Raw genomic sequence first — 22,168 nt, forward strand, 5'->3', positions numbered from 1 at the left:
CTGGCCTTGGCACATGAGTGCCATGTCACCTACCACATCATCCCCTTGTTCCTATGCAGGGCTAGGTGCATCAAATTATATCATTTCTGATATTAAGAATTGACCAATTATTTATATTTGGAAGGATTTTTTGAGGGTCAGAGAGCAAGGGAAAAGTATGTGTGTGTTTGGATTCTGTGGGCCACGATTCCTGGATGGTCCTTGGGAAACGGCCGCAGTTGCGCGTCGAGTGGGGCACCGGGTGGTGACAGCAACCCAGACACACTCGGGGATGCCAAGTGCCGGAGGGAGATAAACACCACAGACAATGAGGTGTGAAATAAAATTTGATATTTACTTACAGAACTGTCGAAACAACTTGAAGGGTGATATAACTTGGGGGCGATGAACTATATACAGCAACAAGGGACAAGCGGTGGGTGGCAGGTGAAGACCGCAGTATACAAGTACGATGTCTGGTTGGGACAAAGTACAGGGCGTTCCGGATTTGGCGATGCAGTAAACTATAATGCTCAGAGCGACCGGAGCAGCTTCTGCTATAGACCTAGGGGTCTGACCAGGCCCCAAGACGGGTGATCAATCCGTCCTGAGAGTCAGAGCCTGGGGACCACGCACCGAGGCGTGCGGTCCCCTATATAACTTTTTCGGCCAATCAGAAATCTCCCCTGATGGTACATTCTGGAACCCATGGACATGCTGGCCAGCCAGCCATGCCCATTAGGTGGTTTTTGATTGGCTAGACCACAGGTGATCACGCCCTGATCACGCATCGCTCACATGTTGGGTCAAATTGCTGATACACTCCGCCACCGCATCACTATTTACAATGGTTACATCACTTAACACATCAATACAATAATCTGGCGGAGTCACTTTGCTTTTTGACAGATTCTAATTTAGTTTTGGAATCTGTTACCTTCAAAACAGAAGTCAGTGGCATTCAAAGCAATTATCTCTTCAACATTTTATGCACTGTGATTGTGACAGCAACACAATGATGGTATTCCATTTCCAGGGCCAGTCACAGACAGGATGACAGATGGTATCTCCATTTCACAGCGTTGTCCCAAAAGAGATTTTAAAATCAAATGAGTAGCCTTCAGAGGAGATAATAATGTTAAAGAATAAAAAGTGTTGATTATTCATGCAATTTAGACAATGTGAAGCTACAGCCAATGACACTCATTGTTCACTTGGGTTTAATTCCAGTCCTTTAAATCACAGAATATCACCTTTATTTTAAGAAAGCAGAAAAGATTGCCATAGCTGACATATGCATTTCAATGTTACTCATACTCCAGGTAATCAGAATTAAACATCTGGTGTATAGGAAGTGAATCAGTGGTCTCCATTCAGCTCTTTGTCATTCTTAGAGGTTGGATGCCTTATAAAACAGCACTTTCTTTCAGCTTGTCTCTAACGTAGAAGTCAAGGGCTGTATCGTCTTTAGGGGTGAAGTGCCCCACTCCTACCTCCACAGATCTGATATACAAATATGGAAGATTTGAACCATCTTTGAATAAACCAAGTTCAGTTTTCACTGTTGTTCAGATGGCACCTTCCATGTATGGATAAAATTTGTCACTCACTTATTCTTTAAATAAGAAAAGCAGAACTCTGATAACAGGACAATCCTGTCGACAGCACACTTTACTAATGAAGTACTTTTGTGATACAACATCATAAAACAGCCCATAAGCAAATGTATCCTAATTCAAATAGGTCATATTAGGATTCCCTTAGGCCTCTTCAACAGAAGTTTCAAATCATAGCCCTATAAAAACAAACTAAACCCACAATACTGAGAATAAAAACTGTTTAAATAGCATGTTAACAGATGACTAATAAGTTGTCTTTTTTACTATATAAGCTTACTCTTGCTGTATATAAAACCCGTCGTGCCAAGAGTTATGAGACTGATGACATCACTAAGCTTGGGAGCCAGTCACACTTTTTAACAGTTCTTGATGTTCTAATAGTGCATGCATTACTGAGTCTTTGATGGAAGAGGTCAAATTAAAGCATATCTAGGGGATGTTTTGCCTGCACTTTGGAGGAAATCACTCCTTCCCTGCACATTGTGAAATCATCCTTGTCACAGATGACTTTTATCCATGGCTTAGGTGTGTGTGTTTATTTTCAGCCTCTCTGTCCAAGTTAAATGAGTCAAAAGCAGCAACTTATCACAGCGGTGATATTTTTGACATATGTACCTTGCAACCTGTAAACTAGCAAATCACTATTTAGGGGAGGCAAGCATCAAGGGGCTCTTGGGGACAACCAACATATACTATTGATCTTAAGAATAACTAGGGACATTTCTGAAGTAAGGATGGTTTTGTGGTTTAATTGGGCTGTGGGCATTATCATAGGAACAGGGTGTGATACATTAGTTATTTTCCAGAGCTATTACCATAGTTTTTGAGATGGTTGTTTGTAAAGGAAAGCATTATTTCATTTATGGAAATAATTAGGAAACAAACAACAAAATTCAATATCTTCCATGTTACAGGGGTGTAGGTATAGCCATGTTTGTCTAAAGACATAGCCAGACAAGGTTCTTTGGGTAAATCAGATATCTTTTATTAGATCAACTTAAATAGTTGAAAAAAAATTCTTCTTAGCAAGCTTTTGGGTTTAAATATCCTTTGAGGAAGCATCTGCAGGTGGTGTGTGCTCTTCCTGGCTGGAATGAATAGTAAAGAAACTTTACCGATTCTTTACTACTTTACTATTTCTTTACTATTCATTCCAGCCAGGAAGAGCACACACCAACTGCAGATGCTTCCTCACCCTGAAGAAGGGTATTTATTTAAACCCAAAATCTTGCTAAGAAGATTTTTTCCAACTATTTGAGTTGGTCTAATAAAAGATATCAGATTTACCCAAAGAACCTTGTCTGCCTTAAGGAAATAAATGCAGCTATATGCTAGAGCTGATCCGAAATATTGTAGGGGAAAAAGAGATTTTTTGCAGTTTGGAAAGCGCTGATATAAAGTACTTTTCACAAAAATATACTAATTTTGATTTTAAAAAACAATCATCAGTAAAGGTACCTGAAATCCAGGATGGATTTTATGGTCAATATCTGAGAGAGAGAGAAAAGAGACTCTTAACTTTTTATACATTTATTATAAAAAATATAATAAAAACAAAAAGGTGAAGTTACGGATACAGAAGAGCAGGAACTTCCCTCATCTCAGGCAAGTGCCTGTCCTCAAGAAATATTTATTGGACATGGAAACTGTTCATACCCAGATCCTTTATCAAAAATACTGTCATCAGTGTCATTGACCTGTGTCAAAGTTTTAGCCTCTTGTTTTTGATTATGAGCTATTTATAGCATGGGACATGACTTCCTATGAATTTTTACAATAATTAGCAGAACTGAGGTCCATTTTGATTACCACCTTTGACTTCTGTGGCAGTAAAAATAAACAAGAACACACACTTATTAGTGTACTGACTTGTGCATACAGTGACCAACTAGGTTTTTTATCTGTTCAGACACAGTAAAAGAAAGATGACAAAAAGGTAATTCAAGTGAGTGGAACAGGTATGTATCTTTTGTGTGTAGACTTCATTCCTCCCCCAAAAATGTAATACATCTTTTTTTTTTTTTCTTCATGGCAAATCATATTTTGGATCAACCTTCTTTATGGATTAAGGTAACTCTTCCTCATTTCTTTAAACTAAAGAATATAGGGATTGATTTATTGACCTGAATTTTTTGTCATTGTGGATTACCTCTACTAAAACTCATAAAAGTTATCAATTCCTTTCAATTTTTTTATGGGACCTCTTGATTCTTAGTAAACTGAAAACATGAAAGCTACTCAACTGATGACACTCTCCTGAGAATCTTTTTTTTCCCTTGGTTTCAAAATGCTTTAGCAGTCTATCATTAAGAAGCTGGGTGGTTTCATTAACAATAAAAGTGGGTAGTTAGGAAAACAAGCACTATGATAGAGTTCAAACCTGTAAGACTGACTTCCTGGATAAGGCACATTATTCCCCAACTAATCCTGCACTGGAGAAAAGAGAAATATATTCTCATTATCACATTTTACATGAATCCTGAATCCTATTCTATTTTATAATCCATCTGGGATAACTGGCAAATCATTAGAACTAAGTTAGGTCACCAAACTACTTAACTATCCCCTTTTGTATTTTGCATAAAGCTTTAATTAAAATTGATCCAGGGTCAACTAACAGTGTCCAATTGTAACATATCACCTGAAAAATCCAACAACAAAAAAGGATAAATGCCACAGGAAAAAAAAAGAAAATCAATAAAGGCTGGATAGATGGGGGTTATCATACTGTTTGCTGTAATGGGTATATGTATTCTTTCCATATTCCCCACAGCAGATGTTCCACACAAAGCACAAATATGAGCTTTTCTCTAAGATGAATGCTATAAATGTTCAGTGCCTGATGGTAATATTTTTTTTCTAAAAACCTAATTGAATACGTAATGAGCGTACAATATGCTATGTGGAACTACATTGCTGAGATTTCATACAGTTATTGTTTTCATTCATGAGTCCTAAGCATTATTGTTATTGTTTATTTTAACTTGAATCCACAAAAAATGAAGAGAAGCCTATGTCCTATTTTATTCAGGTCAGATTAGAAGATCCCAATGGTCCCTTTTGGCCCTAAAATCCATGAATCTATAAACATCTTAATATATAACTGGCATCCCTTTTTTCCCTATTGCCCCACCATTGGGTACACAGTGAGTGTCTTGAGAGTTACCAGCCTACTCTCACTGCACACTTAATAGAATACATTTAAATTCATTATAGCAAAGCTGTGCTGCACTGATGTATTTAAGGTTGAGAACCCCTTTCTGTTTGAAGATTGGCTTTTCAAACTGCTCTAAAAACTCACGTCCTTAATCAAATTACCCTGAAATACAGTGTGCCTCGGGGGGGGGGGGGGGGTGTAGGGTTACTGCATAAATTCTGGGATTATCTGAGAGAAATTCCTGAGGTGCAGCCCCTTGGAAAAAAATGTTCTTCAGGATGAGAGTTTCTGTATATTTTTCCATACAGATCTCAGATTGAAGAATAGCTTTGACCATATCCAAAATGGCTCAGTCACTCAACACTTAGTCCTACTGGTATAAGGCATCCACTCCCACTTCAGGGACAGTAAATGAAAAATGCTTTAAAAAATGCTTTAAAAAAAAACTCTCTTAGTTTATCCACGCAACAGCAAATCTAGCTACATGGGTTTACACTGTATCTGTCTGACATTAGAGGCATTTCATATGTAGAAACACAATGAATTGTCTGCCACTTCTTGCACCAGCCCTGTTAACAACTACACATTCCTAGGGTTGCCAACTCTGACTAAAGCTATTCCAGGAGATTTTTTTTCCAACATGATGTAATGTCATTAATTGTACTGTACGTTACGTATTATGTCATTACGCTGCCAAGGGAAAGGAAAACGCAATCAGATGACACTGTTACGTTTTAACAATGAATGAACTTCTGCATGAATTATATGCATTCATTATATTAATTAACTTTCTTAAAATATCCTATTAAAATCTCTCAGATTTCTTAAAATAGTCACTGGGAGATCAGTGTCCATTCTGATAGACTCCTAGCCAATTCGGGAGGGTTGGCAACCCAACACACTCCAAAACATTTCAAAGCACAACTGTGTGCCACCCATAATGCACATACTTGCATGATACCATGCCTTATAAGCATACTGAACAGAAACTACTAACACCTACCCTATAGTCAAGCACTTAGCCAAGTCTTTTAATTGTTATAACCCCTTCATTCTTAAACACACACTTTTATTTAGCCATCGTTTTTTCCAGAATCCATATTCAGTCTTCCTAACTACTGACAATCCCCACGGCATGAATACTTCTATGCCCTGCTAAGAATATTTTTAATGCACTACTGAAATGTAGCACAACAGGTCCCTCAATGCCCTTCTTCCCTTTCATCATATACACGGGGTTCAGGTCCTTCCCCTCCCTCAAGAAGCAAAACTCTGACAGGTTGACTCATATCACAAGCACAGCTCTTCCAAGCTACTCAAAGTAACCCCTCCAGCACTCCATACAGCTATATCTAACATAATGAGTGCAGCTGGAGCACATGCAGATATAATCCAGATGCTACTGCCAATACCAGGGGGGCAGAGTCAACATTACATGGACATGTAACTTAAATCTCTAAATCCTGATTTTCAAGACACAAGCTTTATATTTTCAACAAAGCTAGACTCCAATATTCTGGGAGAGCATGATATACCACCAGGCAAACTTAATTCTATATTTATGAAGTATTTGACAGTAAACTACATAATGCTTTTAAAATTTTAACAACATAGCTGTACTCACCGTAACTCACACAGAGGCTCTACATTTGTGAAAAGAAAAAGGGGATGCATGGTAAAGGCATACAGATAAGTCAGGAGATATAAGGTCTCTTCCTGAGTTTGCCAAAGGCTTCATGTGTCACCTCTCTTCCCCATTTCCCTAACTGTAAAATTAAAATGAGGTTTTCAGAAACATTGTTAATAGCAATTCATTCATCATATTGTTCTATTGTTACATTAGTATAAGAAATGTATACAAATAAATGCACTGTGTGTGAACAACCAAAATTAAATATGAAAAATATCAGAACCTTGATAATAGTAGTAAGAGTGATAAGACCAAAACACTACATTAGCCCATTAAGGAAAGAACAAAAGCACAGGATATGCATGCATGCAGGGGGGGGCAGAAGGCACTGCAATTACTTCATAAGATTCTTCATAATTTCTGTGAACTAAAAAGGGCTGCCCCTGGAGAAGTAACATTCTGCTTTATGCAGTCAATGACAACCTGTTAGTCTCCATTCACTACTAGTGTAGGAACATATGCTATTTTTGGATAATGTTTCAGGTCCTTGTTGGGTATTTTGTTAATTTTGAAAGGATATCAAACTATCTGAGATGTTCTTTTATGCAGAAATACACTTATAAAGGATCTAAAGTAACTCTGACAGCAATAATCATAATGAATCTTCATAACAAAAATGTTTTTTATTTAGTTTAAAAATGAAGAGATAAAACCCCTTAATTTCCAGTATGTATGCAAATGATTAAGTTAAAATAAATAATACTGCATTTTACTTTTTTTTGTTTTAATGGTGGTTACTAGGGCTGCACTGAGCTTCAGTTCCTGATTCAATTTGGTGGAGATTCGGCCCGATTCGGTGGCCAAATCTCTGAATTTGAATCTAATCAGAGGACCCTTCAATCTCTTTGAATTGAATCAGAACCCTACAAATCAATTTGGAGAGATTCGGAAATATTCAGTGATTTGGACATTAACATAGCTTTAAATGTCTTTTCTACATACCTCTAGGTAGCAGGGGCTCATGAATGCTGTGATGCTAGGGTGCAAGAAGCATCCCACAGAAGCACAGGGGACTCCCCAGCATGCTCAGCAACAGACCCAGAAGTGGGCCAGAAGCACTTCCGGTCCACTTCTGGGTCCACCTGGGAGCACGCAGATACACCCCCCCCCCCCGGCGCCCCTTGGCTCAGTAACTGTTGTCTCCTGGATCTGGGAGGGACACCCAGGGTCCCCCTGTGGCCAATTGATGAGTCAGGGAGGCATGGGGCCAGTGTGCTTCCTGGCAGACCCGAAAGTGGAGACTGGAAGTACTTCCAGTCTCCACTTCCAGGTTCGCCACTGAGCACATGGAGAGCGCCCCACCCCCTCCCCCCTGCACTTCTGTGAGATGCTCCATCCACCCCAGAATCACAGCATTCACAAGCTGTGCTGGTACCTCGAGGTATGTAGAAAAAAACTTTTAAAGCTGTGTCTGTGTCTGAATTGCTGATTCCTTGAATCAGCATTGAATCTTCAGATTCGGGTTCAGCTCAATCAAATCAGGGACAGTGATCCAAACCAATGAATCAAATCACTGTCCCTGATTTGGGCCAAATCAGAATCCAAATCAAATAGGGCCTACTTTGCAAACCCCTACTGTGCATGCAGTGTCCCACAGAAGCACAGGGAGGCTCCCCAGTGCACTTGGCAGCAGACGTGGAAGTGGACCAGAAGCACTTCTGGTCCACTTCTGGGTCCACAGGGGAGCACACGGGGGGGGGGGGGCTGTGCCTCCCCAGCTCAGTGACTGGTGCCTCCTGGGTCTGAGGAGGCACCCAGGGTCACCCTTCAGCTGATCACCAAGCTGGGAGGACATGGGGGGGGGAGGCTGTACTCTCTCCAGCAGACCTAGAAGTGGACCGGAAGTACTCACTCATCCTCTCTAATGCTATACAAGCTGCTGGTACCTTGAAGTATGTAGAAAAAATCATTTAAAGCTGTGTCTATGTCCAAATTGCTGATTCTCTGAATCAACATTGACTCCTCTGATTCAGATTCGGCTGAATCGAATAAGGGACAGTGATCCGAATGAAAGAATTGAATCACTGTTCCTGATTTGGACTGAATCCAAATCCAAATCGGATAGGGCCTGCTTCACACACCCCTAGTGGTTACTGTGAAGCTTTCACGTTTTTAACTGAAGATTTAAAATAAATATATAACACAATTAGATAATTAATGTAGATCACCTCAATCATTATGTAACTATTAAAGGTTTGCACAAACAATAATGGCCATTCATTTTGTATAGAAAAGGGAAATAATATCAATTGCAAAATATCAAGCATTTTCTTGATATTTTTTCTTGATTTTCTTCTCATGTGCTTCTTTCATCCTGTAGGTTACAATTTGTGTTACTGCTACAAACCAACCTACAAACCAACCTGTCCATTTTGGCACTGGACTGTACAAGGGGCAACACACAGCTGCACTGGCTCAGAAGCTTTGGAAAAGATCATGCCTCTAAAAAGGGGAAATTCTGGTCTTGCCAAAGCTTCTGTCAATTCAGCAGTAGCTACAAGAGAAGTAAAATTCCAGCTTTTGGCTGAGCAGCCAATGTAGCAGCAAGTAGCTGAAGAATAGACTCTGCCTTTGTTCCACACAATCAGCATTCAGTCATGATCATGGAAAAATCTTTTTTCTTCATTCTGCCTTCCCAAACCAGTGAGTGTGTGTGTGTTATTTGGCAGTGTGAGATATGCAAAAAAAATAGTGTTTTGATGGAACAATATGAATTTACAAGTTCACCACAACCAGCAGACAAGAAATGCCTGCACTGTTCTGTACATAATATTACATTTTGATTAATCTTTGACTTTGAATGCCAGGAATTGAGAGATTTTTGTTTATTTTATTGTCTGCCAGTACCTCATAGAAAAAATGGCATTTTTGTTTGCTTGATCTGAAAGTTATTTAGGACACTGAATATGTGGTTGCTCAAACTTAGCATGCTTTCAAAGAATGCATTTATCATATAATTTCTAGTTTCTCTTTCATTTGATAACATAAAACATAATACTTCATTGCCTTTTCTTTGTCACAATCATTTATTTTGGAGCAGTGAATAATTTTAGTGACATTGCCAAAAGTAATTTTTAAACAGTATCTCAGATTTCCTTTTACTTTTTCCCAGTCTTCTCTTGCCCCAGTGTTTTTTCTCTGGGACAATGGTTGAGAGAGAGGAAAAACTTGGACTCTGTGTCATGGCTTTTGATTACCCATGTAACTTTTATTTCAGATCCTATGCCCCAATATTCTTCCTATTGAAACCAACTCATCATAGTTTTGCCACTTCACTGAGACTGGCTTATGCTCTTTGTGGGTAATTTTGAGCAATTCTACCACTTCAATGAAAATTCAATTTTCATTAGGGCCTTGCCCTATCACCAATAATGAATGGGAAACATCGGTAAAAGCCAGGGCACAGGCTATAGAAGTTAGAAATAAAGATATATTTCTAAGTGACTTACCCATTAAGCTTAAAATCCTGGTCTTAATTAAATCAATGGTAAAGATCCCTTTGACTTCAACGGGGTAAGGATTTTACTCTCAGAATGAAGGTGGTTAAGGATATCTTGAATTAAATTATCCTGGAAATGCATTCTCCTCAACAATTGTGGAATTTCCTGTTCTGTAAAAAATGATTTTTACTTTTGAGTACAAATTATTTTTGATTAATAGAAGCATATTCAGATATCCAAAATGAGACAAATTATATTTTATTGAACCTCACCCTTCACACAATAAAATTTAGAAATAATCACACTCACTCATAAATCTTTTCCAAGCTTTAGCTCAGAGCCAGCATGTACAGTGGCTTTTATCCCTTTGGAATAAAGGATTCATAATGGATGTGCCAACAAAACCTTAAACTAGGCTATCTGGGTGCAACTGCACTGCTATAATAAGACTTTATTTGATTTTCGAGAGCTGTAATAAGATTAAGGCATAATCATAAATTCCCCGGTGAAAAAAGATAAACTACTTCTCATTGATCTCTCAGAAACCAGACTAATTTTGGATACTAAACAGTCATATTTACTGCGGCAGCAGGTATATTATTGCTCTGATAACATAATGTCAAGTTTTATAGAGACACTCTAGTGGCTCTTCCAGAAGCCTACTTAAATAGTAGGTCCATATAGTAGAGAATTTCTAGGAATACCCAGTTTTTTGAGGGTTATCATATAGATTTTTTGTTTCACATTGATTTATATGAATCATTCCAAGAAACATACTGGCTTCTGTTAAGCAGGTCTCAAAGCTGCAGGTAGCATTGCAAAAGCAAGGTGGTGTTATTACAGAGGGGGGATTTCCATCATACTGTCCAATGAATGAAATCAATCCTCACTAATGCTTTAATTGACTGTGTAGACACAGCATCATTATAATTAGATTCAATATACAGCATATACCCATGCAGATGTACTGATTATAATACTCCAACTTCCCTCCTAGTGAGTTATAAATGCAGTAGATTTATTCCTACAGTTTTTTTGTTAATTTTAAAGTACTTATAAAGATCAAGGCCCCATTGGCATGGAGTAAATATATATTAAAAGACAGTCCCTGTGCCAGAGTGCTTATGATCACTTCAAATTTAACAACTAAGGAACAAACACCCACATAGATTAAGAATGGGATTTTCAAAAGCACCAAAAGGATTTAGGACAGGGGTGGGCAATTATTTTGGGCAGAGGAGCGCTTTGAGTTTTGGTAAGCCATCGAGGGCTGTATGACAGGCAGCCCAGATCAGATTAATATTAATTTTCCAAAATTTTTAGGGGCCCTGCGGGCCAGATAGAATGGCTTGGCGGGCTGCGTCTGACCCGCGGGCCGCATTTTGCCCACCCCGATTTAGGAGTTACCATTCTTTTTTGAGAATTCAGGACTAAGCACCCTGTCCAGTATCACACAAGTTGTCTTTGGACAAGACAGCGATTCATTCCATATTTTTTGACTCCCAGTCTGGTGTTTTAACTGCAAGATCATCCTCCCTCTCTTTATCAGTGAAGACAATATATATTCACATTAAGCATGCCTGCAAATCTGAAACCAAGTCCCTAGGCAAGTTCATCAGGTTTGACCTTCCTTGGGATAACATAAGGTTTTCCAGTGCAGATAATTGAAGCTATGCAGCTTCTTTCTGTAGGACAAGCTGTGAAGTTTGAAGATAGTGGGTGGTTGGTAATACACAAAAGTTCCTATTGGCTTCAGTGAAAGTTTTGTCTGAATATAACTTGTTGCATCAAAGCTTCAGGAACGAGCCTATGGAAGTAAACATTCTTGAGGTAATGGTCATTCATACAGAGCCTGACGAAATTAAAAATTTGTATTTAAATCAACTTCATTATAATATGATTGCAATGCACAGACAGAGATGTCTTTCCTTTGATATTTTTTTTTAATGTCAGGGCTGCAATTGATCCTCTGTTCCAAAGCAATCTATTTCTAACCTAACTAAACATTTGAAAACCTTATTTCAAAACCAGAATAATCATATGCCTCAACTTTTTTAAAATCCCTCCATGCAATCAAAATAATTAGCTGCCCAGACAGGTAGTGGGTAACCCCCTCTGCTCATAGACAGTGGGTTATATCATTACATCAGTTTTTGAGGCCAAATCCTGGCATCAATTTTTAAGCAGAATTCTCTACTGAAATCAGCACGGAGTACTGCTTAAAAATTGATGGTGTGACATGATCTGCAGTGGAACTCCTTTGTTACTATTGTAAACCAATATGAGACTGAAAAACAACTACCTTCATTTTGAAATATTTTATGAAAGAATTTAATAACTCATCTTACGAGATAAGTAATTAATTCAGTTTCCCTGATACACAACTCACCTCTCCTGTTGAAGGAAATGCCATTTAGCTACCTACATTTTTTAAGTGATGTTAACTAATATTCATCTTTAAAATGAATTTAAAACATAAAGCTCTAACAGAAGACTAGATGTTTCAAACTTATAGGGAAAACTCCGCTGCACAAAGAACCAAAAAGCTGGTACCATTGTTAAAGTGCTATATAATAAATAAAAGACCAGGTTGCTAACTCAGACGTAACATTTTCTTAACAGGGCCTTAGTTCTAAACCCCTGCAGGTGTTGTCTATGTTCCTTTAATAAAAATGCTTCTAATTCCTGAACCTTCCTAAATTGTTGGATTTTTAGTTGCATTAGATGAAATCTTGCCTAAATACTATATTATGTTGTACGTCAACATGAGTTACTAAATTTTATACTAGTAATATTCTGCACAGTGCCTTTCAGCTACTTAAAAACCACGAGAGCTTAGCACAGAAAAAGTGTAAGGATCCATTTTGAAAATTCCAAAAATGGCCAAGAAGCAATTGCACAAAGACAGAAAACTGAAGCACAGTGATCCAGGTTGCACATTGCAAGTGGTGTTTTAAAATGCGTGATTTCTGTTATCTCAAAAAAATACTAGAAGACAGAACCAGAATACTAGAACCAGAGTTCCACCAATCAGAACACCTCTTTTACACTGTGATTTCTATGCCTGATAGTTCAAGGGCAATTCTGTCTTTATGTAAATCTCATTACAAAAGCAACTAGGAGGCTGAAATCATTTCAAATATTGGTATAAAGGCTGGGAGCCCAGGAAGTTTGTCAGCAATAGACCAGTTTTTCCCAATTCAGACTCCTTTGTCTTATAAAATCTTATGGAAGGATATAGGGATTAATTTAGATTAATTTTATGGAAGCAACACCAAAACATTACAAAGAGATCCAAATCAGGAGAAAGACAGGGCTTGTCAGTGAGCGTGTGGATGGATGAACACACCCCGTAGTGTAATTTACATCATTGTTCTATACCAGTTCTGCGCAGCCAGGTTCCACACACTGCTGGGGCAAGCCCCCAAGATTCCTTTGCCACACAGACAGCACCAGTGGTGCACACCCCTCCCTGCCCCACTCTGCTGCATGGACGGTGTGCAGCCCCCCACCTCTAGTGCATGAGGAGGAGGGGGTGACCCTCAGCTCTTATCCTTCCAGGCCTTTCTCTGCTGCACAACTTCAAGAGAAGCAGCTGCAGGGGCCCATGAGCCACCACTTGGACAAAAGTGTTCTATACCAATGTTGATTGCACTCATATCAAGAACTGATGGATGTGAACATATATAGTTATATGTCACAGACAAGGCAGCCATTACTGCAACTTAGCCTTAGGCATGGAGGAGCCTTTAGCAAACAGCTATGCTGGTATGGACACAAACCGATAAAACATAGAACTGGTGTGAAGTTTTACTTCTGCCTCTTTTCAGGGTTAATTCTTCTTCAGATTGGGTGAAGTCACTCTGGCTTAGGGATTTGAATGGTCTGGCTGCTAGTTTTTCTTTGGGTTTTTTCTTTTACAATTGTGTAATGTTGATTATGCTGGTGTGAAGGATTTATCTGCCCTGAGAAGACAGCAGTCATCCTGATAGTTGTTAGTAACATCTTTAAAAGGTACCCATTTATATCCCACATTCTATTCCTCTCAGCTCATCCTCTTTTCCCTGGAATAAGTCTCTACTTGCTAGCATATGTTCCTACAGTCAAGACCTGCAAGACAGAATCTGTAATGCTAATATAATCTGAGTTTCTGGCAGAAGAGATGCAACTTGCTCAACTAGATCTAGCTACTCAGACTGGATGATGGTCAGGACAACTAGACCCCAGTTCAGTGATACACTTCAAGAAGTGGAATAGGACCTCTACTAAATAGGCATAAGCAATTGGTGATGGACAGGGGGGACAAGGCTGAACTCCTCAATGAGTTCTTTGCCTCAGTTTTCCTAAGCGAGGGGCAAGACAAGTCTCTCACGGGGATTGTAGAGAGGCAGCAGCAGGGTGCCAGACTACCAAGCATAGACCCTGAGATGGTACAGAGGCACTTGGAGGAACTGGATGCATTTAAGTCGGCAAGCCTGGATGAGCTCCATCCGAGGGTACTGAAGGCACTGGCTGATGTCATTGCACTGCCATTGGCAAGAATATTTGAACACTCATGGCGCACAGGCCAAGTCCCAGAGGACTGAAAAAGGGCCAATGTGGTCCCCATTTTCAAGAAGGGGAGTGTCGCAGGGCATCTCGGTGCACCTGCTCCTAGAGAGGGGAAAGCTGCCAGAGAAGCTCTGACAGTACATAAGGAGCCCCAGTGGAGATAATGAGCACAGCTGCAGGTTGCCAGGGAAACTGATAAGAATCAGCTGGCCAGAAGGGGGCAGGGCCTGGCCCTTATAAAGCCCAGGGCTGAGGCCAGGCTGGTAGTTCCCTGCCAGCAGCCAGAGAGGCAGGAGCTCGGGGCTAAGATGTGAGGACTGCTCGAGCAGGCTGAAGGATGGTGGCTCTGTGGTGCAGGAGCTATGTTGTTGCAGCCAGGCAGCCTTAAGTTAAGTTACAGCCAGGAGGCTTGTGTTTTGTTTGGTTAGTGTTTGTATTACAACCGGAAGCTTGGGTGAGGCTGTAGGGGTTGGAGGAGGCCTCATCGGGGACTCACAAGGGAGTGTGAGGCCCCAGAGCCAGTGAGGGTGCAGTCTAGCACCAGAAGGGCGCACTATCCTCAAAGGGACCCCATAGGGGTGGGGTGCCCTAGCACCAGTGAGGGCACAGTCTAGCGCCAAGAGGGCGCATTATCTTCATAGGTACCCCAGTGGTATGGGGACCTCAGCACCAGTGAGGGCGCAGCTCACAGTTAGGAGCGCAACTAGTGGGTTGCAGGTGCAACCAGTGGGTTGCGGATGGGGAACACAGACCCTGGGTTGTGTGCGGGGTATGTAGACCCCAACCCCAGAGAGAGGGGCGATTTTATCAGGGAGCCCAAGGTGGGCACGGCGAGCCCCAAAGAGGGGGAGCGCCATATTGGTCTACTGAGGAGCCCTAGAGCGGGGCGATACTGAGGAGCCCGAGAGGGTCCATACTGAGGAGCCCTAGAGCGGGGCAATGTTTGAGAGGCCCAAGAGGGGCCCGATTGAGAAACCCAGGACAGGAGGAGCGAGCCCGGTAACAGGCTAGCACCGCGGAAAGCCCAGGACAGGGGAAGGGTGCTGCGGTGGACCCAGACAAAAAGGGTTAGCAGTACAGCATCCCAGAGAAGGGCAAGGTGCTGCGGTTGCCCCCAAGAGGACGGGGAGTAGCAGTGCAGTAAGCCCATACTAGAGAGGGTAGTGGTGCGGTGGGCCTAAAAGACCGGCGGCTCAAGGGGACGTCCCTGAGGGGACTAGCGTATTGTAGAGAAGGCCCAAGAGTGGGCGTAGGTGCATTGTGACAGGACAACGTCTTTCCCATCAGCGAGGCTTGGGGCATGGTATTAGGGGTGGTAGGAGCCACGCGCAGCCCATAAGGCTAGGGTGCCTGGGGAGCACCCATTATACCGGGAGAACCCCAAGGGGGAGGTCCAGGAACACACGGGGACAGAGGTCCCGAGTAGCTGTGCCCAGGGAGTCATAGGCAGCCTCTCAACCTTATATTTACCAGCAAGACGTGGCAGACGAGAATAAGAGGGTGCCTTGGGCCGGCCTTGACACGGAGCTAGGGACCTCGAGGAGATCACGGCCCTCCTAGAGGACCCCGCCGTGACAGGGAGGAAGGAGGACCCAGGCAACTATAGGCCAGTCAGTCTCACCTCCATCCTTGGCAAAGTCTTTGAAAAAATGACCAAGGCTCAGATTTGCGAGAGCCCAGCAGGAAAAATTTATGCTGAGGGGAAACCAGCACAGGTTTGTAGCAGGTAGATCATGCCTGACTAATCTAGTCTCTTTTTATGACTAGGTTACAAAACACCTGGACGCAGGAGTAGGGGTTGACATCATTTACTTAAACTTCAAGAAGGCCTTCGATACGGTATCCCACCCCATACTGGTGAACAAGTTAAGAGGCTGTGACTTGGATGACTGCACAATCCGGTGGGTGGTGAATTGGCTAGAGGGTCATACCCAGAGAGTTGTAGTGGATGGGTCAGTATCGACCTGGAAGGGTGTGGGCAGTAGGGTCCCGCAGGGCTTGGTCCTTGGACCGATACTCTTTAATGTCTTCATCAGCGACTTGGGCGAGGGAGTGAAGTGTACTTTGTCCAAGTTTGCGGATGACACAAAACTGCGGGGAGAAGTGGACACACCAGAGGGCAGGGAACAACTACAAGCAGACCTGGACAGGTTGGACAAATGGGCACAAAACAACAGAATGCAATTCAACAAGGAGAAATGCAAAGTGCTGCACCTAGGGAGGAAAAATGTCCACCATACCTACTGCCTAGGAAATGACCTGCTTGGTGGCATGGAAGCGGAAAGGGATCTTGGAGTCCTAGCAGACTTCAAGATGAACATGAGTCGGCAGTGTGACGAAGTCATCAGGAAAGCTAATGGCATTTTATCATGTGTCAGCAGATGCATAACAAACAGAACCAAGGAGGTGATACTTCCCCTCTATCGGGCGCTGATCAGACTGTAGTTGGAATACTGAGTGCAATTTTAGGCACCGCACTTCAAGAGGGATGTGGATAACCTGGAGAGGGTCCAGAGAAGGGCCACTTGTATGGTTAAGGGCTTGCAGGCCAAGCCCTATGAGGAGAGACTAGGGCACCTGGACCTCTTCAGCCTCCGCAAGAGAAGGTTGAGAGGCGACCTTGTGGCTGCCTATAAGTTCATCATCGGGGCACAGAAGGGAATTGGTGAGGCTTTACTCACCAAGGCGCCCCTGGGGGTTACAAGAAATAATGGCCACAAGCTAGCAGAGAGCAGATTTAGATTGGACATTAGGAAGAATTTCTTCACGGTTCGAGTGGCCAAAGTCTGGAACGGGCTCCCAAGGAAAGTGGTGCTCTCCCCTACCCTAAGGGTCTTCAAGAGGAGGTTAGATAGGCATCTAGCTGGGGTCATGTAAACCCAGCACTCTTTCCTGCCTGTGCAGGGGGTCGGACTCGATGATCTATTGAGGTCCCTTCTGACCCTAACGTCTATGAATCTATGAAAGTTCTTAAATTTGATTACATTCAAGTTCTATTGACTTCATAAGCACATGCATAAGTACTTTGGTGGAAAAGGGACAAGGATTATTCCTGCAAGGATGGAGGTCTTTTTATATTGTAAGAGGACACAATACCTTAATAGCACAGAAAAATAATCAGTAAGATAAATCAGTAAGGAACACATGCTTCCAGAGACAACAAGATTTAGCATTTTTTTTCCATGAACATTTTTGTTTCAATGATTGTTCTCCATTACGAAATAAGGCCTTAGTTTAGGAATTGACTTAAGAGTATATTTAAACATGTTCTTAAAATCCTGTGAAGTTAATGGAACCAAAATACATGTTTATTTCTTTTGAGTCAGAATCCAAGAGTTATACTCTCAACTGACATATATTGGTATAGCTCCATTGGACCAACATTGACAATTTTTTTCCAAAAAGTATCTGAGACACATTAGCTCTCTCATTTTGGCCTTTAGTCCTACTCCACTGGAGGGTCAGCTGTTTGGATTTTCTTCTCTATTTGTTCTGACTGCAGGGATTTCTGTTCTTATCTCCAGTTCATTCATCTCTTTCCTGACTACATCCTTCCATCTCAAACTTGATCTTCCTCTTTACTTCAGTGTTTACCTCCATTACTCTCTTCTTACTGTACTTCCTTGGTTACCATACACGATGTTCCCTAGCCATCTCAATCAACTTGTCTTTCTCAAAAACGTTCTATATTCAGTCATTTCCTAATGTCATAATTTCTGTCTTTCACTATGTCTCAGTGAAATGCCTAATATCCTTCCATGTCATTGCCAAGGTTTCCACTACATATAGCAACAATAACCCTACCACTATCAGGTAGATTTTTATCTTCAAATTCTTTGGCACCTTCTTTTCACATGCAATACCCCAAACTTCATTTCTTTTCTTCCATTCCTTTTTTAACTTTAACTTAAGCATAAGTAAAGCAGTTTATTCTGTTAGTTATTATCCCAACAACTTGCAGAACTGTGCTTTATTTAGGGTATGCCCTTTCCCATCTTTCACTACTACATTTTCCCATTCACTTCTAAAACTCATTGTTACTTCTCTTTTTCCAACAGCTATTCTTAGGCAACATTTCTGGGGATGTTTCTGCCAAGCTGTATATATTTTATGCAACTTCTCACCTCTCTATGCCATTATAACAAGACCAACTGCAAATAGTAGCTCCCATAGTAAACCTTTCTGTGCCTCTTCATTCAGCAATCCACCACAGTTACAAGCAGGAATTTCCTAATGGACCAGTGTGTTTGCAGTACTTATGATTTTTATTTCTTGTTCTTGCCCTGTCACTTTTTCTATTAACTCTGGTTTCTCTTCTTCAATGTTAACCCATTCTTCCCAATAGCCTTTTTACTGGTCCCCTATATCTTTTCCTTTAGTCAGGATGGTCTCATCTTTATCCCGTCAATACTATAAATTTGCATTTTCTCACTGGATTCCATCTTTCACTTTTTGCTTATTACTTTTTCTCCTTCCATTGTTTTTAACATATCATACCTCTAAAAATAATGCATAGAAAAAGATTTTTGTGGCAGGTTTTTGTATTTCTTCTACAAGATTTTTATCTTCCCCAAATGTTCTCTCTAGCATTCTGTCATTCCCAAAATGCCTCCCTTTTTCTTCATCACACTTTTCACTTCTACCTTCCCCAGTCTGTTTCACCATCGGCTTCCCTTTCTTCATCTTTACACATTTTCAGGATGTCCCCAGCTTTGGCCTTTTCATGATATTCCATTCATTCTTTACCTCTTCAATTTGTATAGCTAGTTTTCTGTACTCTTACCTTCCCTATAATTGTCAATGTACTCTCCTCTCAGATTCCAAACTAGTTTTTCCATCCCTCTTCCTCTCTGCAATCTGTAATATCAATCAAGAATCTATTAAAATAAAGAACAATCAAGAATTAAGTTGTCACCACTTCCCATGGTCTGACCTTGCTATTCAACTATTATTTTTTACCTCTCTCTTTGCCTGATCAGAATATAATCAATTTGACATTCACTTTGATCCCTCTTGTGTGTGACAAAATGCTCTTCTCCCTTTTAAAGTGCAGCAGTCAATAAACTGGTCCAAAATTTTAGCCATTTCCAATACTCCCTCTCCAACTTCATGCCTAACTCCATAACCCATTCCCCCATGCAATTCCTCTAACCTTTGTTTTCTTTCTCCAACATATGCACTTCATATTATATGCTTTCTGTCTCTCTTATATTATTCTCAATACACCCATAAAGTTTTCTTCCTCCCTGCAACCTATTTTTGGTGTATATCCCAACACTATGTTCCCAGTTCTCACACACTACTGACCTTCCATTTACATTCTTGCCAGCACCTTCTTACACCATCCATCGTTTCAAAATGTCCATTATTTTTCTATCCTATCTACAAGGCTGATGTATTTCAACAGTCAGTGCACCAGTTATCAATTCTGACTGCACTGACTTCTTTAACTGCAGTTGTGGGACCTGTGCTGACTTACTACAGCAACCAGGGGATGCCACTATGTTTTTCTTATTTCTAAGAGAAGGCCTATTTTCACTTTTGACTCTAAGTCTATGGATTTTGGAACAATATTTCATCTGGCTGGATATCCTTCCTGACAACAGCCACAGTTGTAAGCAATTGGGCCTAGCCTTCCATCAAAAGATTGCACATACAAGGCAGTGAGGGTCTGAATTCTCTTAGGTGGATTACATAGGGTTACCATACATCTGGGTTTTCCTGGACATGTCCTCTTTTTGGATCCTCCTATCTCTGTCTGGGCAGTTTTTTAAAATATGATCAAATGTCTGGGATTTCGTGCTCCTCAGCATCAATGTTTTTCCTGGCTTGCCCTAGCCAGGAGCTGTTTGGGGCTGTGGGGAGGGAAGTTGGAGTCAGTGGGCACCGCATGTGTCTGCATGGACACATGCGAGTGGCCAGCATAGAACAAGGCAGGGTGGTGGGAGCATCCCCATTAGCTACATGCAGGTAAGTCTATGGGGAGCTTGGGACTGTGTGTGGGTGTGTGTGTGTGGGGGTGGGTGGGGGAGTGCGGGGTGTGTGTGTGTGTGTGTGTGTGTGTGAGAGTGAGGGGGGTGTGTGTGTGAGGGTGTGTGTGTGAGGAGGTGGGGGTGTGTGTGAAGGGGGGTGTGTGAGGTGGGTGTGGGGGGTGTGAGGGGTGTGTGGGGGTGTGTGTGAGGGGTGTGTGTGTGGGGGGGTGGGTGTGTGTGTGTGTGAGGGGGGTGTGTGAGGGGGGTGAGGGGTGTGTATGTGTGTGTGAGGGGGGTGTGTGAGGGAGGTGTGTGTGGGGTGTGTGTGAGAGGAGCGGTGTGTTTGTATGGGGGGTGTGTGAGGGGTGTGTGTGAGGGGGTGTGTGTGTGTGGGTGGGGGGTGTGTGAGTGAGGGGTGTGTGAGGGGGTGTGTGTGTGTGAGGGGGGTGTTTGTGTGTTTGAGGGGGTGTGTGAGGGGTGTGGGTGTGTGGGGGGTGTGGGTGTGTGTGTGTGTGTGAGGTGTGTGTGTGTGAGGGGTGGGTGTGTGGGGGGGTGTGGGGGTGTGCGTGGGGTGTGTGTGAGGGGTGTGTGTGGGGGGTGTGAGAGGGTGTGTGTGTGTGTGTGTGTGAGGGGGTGTGAGGGGGGTGTGTGTGAGGGGGGTGTGGTGGGGTGTGTGGAGGGCTGCGGGGGGTGTGTGTGGGGTGTGTGTGTGTGAGGGGGGGTGTGTGTGGGGGGTATGAGGGTGGTGTGTGTGTGAGGGGGTGTGTGTGTGAGGGGTGTGTGTGAAGGGGGTGGGTGTGTGAGGGGTGTGTGTGGGAGGGTGTGTGGGGGTGGGGGTGAGGGGAGGTGCCTGCTGGTGCTGGGGGAAGCTTTCTAGGTGTTGGGGCTGCAGCAGGGCAGCTGGGCAAGGGGGGAGGCACCTTCCTCTCCAGTGGGGAAATTGGGGGGAGGGGGGCTTCTGTGGACAGCAGGGAGCTGTGTGCCTGGGCCAGCAATACCAGGGCCAGAGCCTTTGCTCACATTGCAGGGTGTCAGAGAGATACTGCAGCGCTGGGAGTCAGGAGTGAGGGGCACCAGCAGGACTGTGGGGGGCAGGGGGCTGTGGGGCAGGAGTGAGGGATGCTGGCAGGGCTGCAGAGGCTGTGGCTTGGGAGTGAGGGGCACCAAGGGGCACAAGGGACTGTGGATTGGGAGTGTGGGGCTTTGGAAGCACCAGCGAGCTGCGGGTCAGAAGTGAGGGGTACCAGCAAGGATGGGGGTGGGGAGGGGGACTGCGGGTTAGAAGTGATGGGCAGCAGCAGGGCTGGGGGTGGGCTGTGGCATGGGAGTGAGGGGCAAGGGAATGGGCAGGGGCAGGGCACCAGCATATCATTGGTCCCCCATCCCTCCCAATCATATAGCCACCTCCTGCCCCCAACAGGTGTCTTCTTTTATGGAACTGGAAATATGGTAATCCTAGATTACAGACCAGGCTAAAGAACTCATTCATCCTGAGCATGCATTTTAAGGGCATCAGACATGCTCCCCTCACACACTATCTTCTCTTATTTCAGGGAAACAGAGAGGCGTCTTGCCATGGGATTAATATGAGGAAGCATTACATGTTTTTTCATCCTTTCATACCATCAGTTCCCAGCCCATCTACTTCAAATGCAGGCAGCCATGGAATGAAAGAAGCAGAGCACCAAATCAGCTCTCCATTACATTAGTGCAGCATGTGGAGTAACGTAATTGAAATGAAAGCAGTCAGTCCAATATAC

General features: G+C 42.6%; 1 long non-coding RNA gene across 2 annotated transcripts in view; it reads right to left on the reverse strand.

Moving 5' to 3' along the window:
* Positions 1-302: 302 nt before the first annotated feature.
* The window catches only part of LOC109282226 (uncharacterized), an 87,921-nt gene continuing 66,055 nt past the window's right edge, over positions 303-22,168 (reverse strand). The window contains exons 3-6 of one of the 2 annotated variants that reach the window (XR_002089149.2): positions 9,895-10,055; positions 6,380-6,521; positions 3,057-3,088; positions 303-1,097 (exon numbers count right to left, since the gene is read on the reverse strand). This is a non-coding gene — a long non-coding RNA (uncharacterized LOC109282226). The remainder of the gene's footprint in view (positions 1,098-3,056; positions 3,089-6,379; positions 6,522-9,894; positions 10,056-22,168) is intronic. The other variant, XR_009462521.1, reaches the window with a different exon arrangement.

The sequence above is a fragment of the Alligator mississippiensis genome, chromosome 5 (genome assembly GCF_030867095.1).
Source record: "Alligator mississippiensis isolate rAllMis1 chromosome 5, rAllMis1, whole genome shotgun sequence".
NCBI lineage: Eukaryota > Metazoa > Chordata > Crocodylia > Alligatoridae > Alligator > Alligator mississippiensis.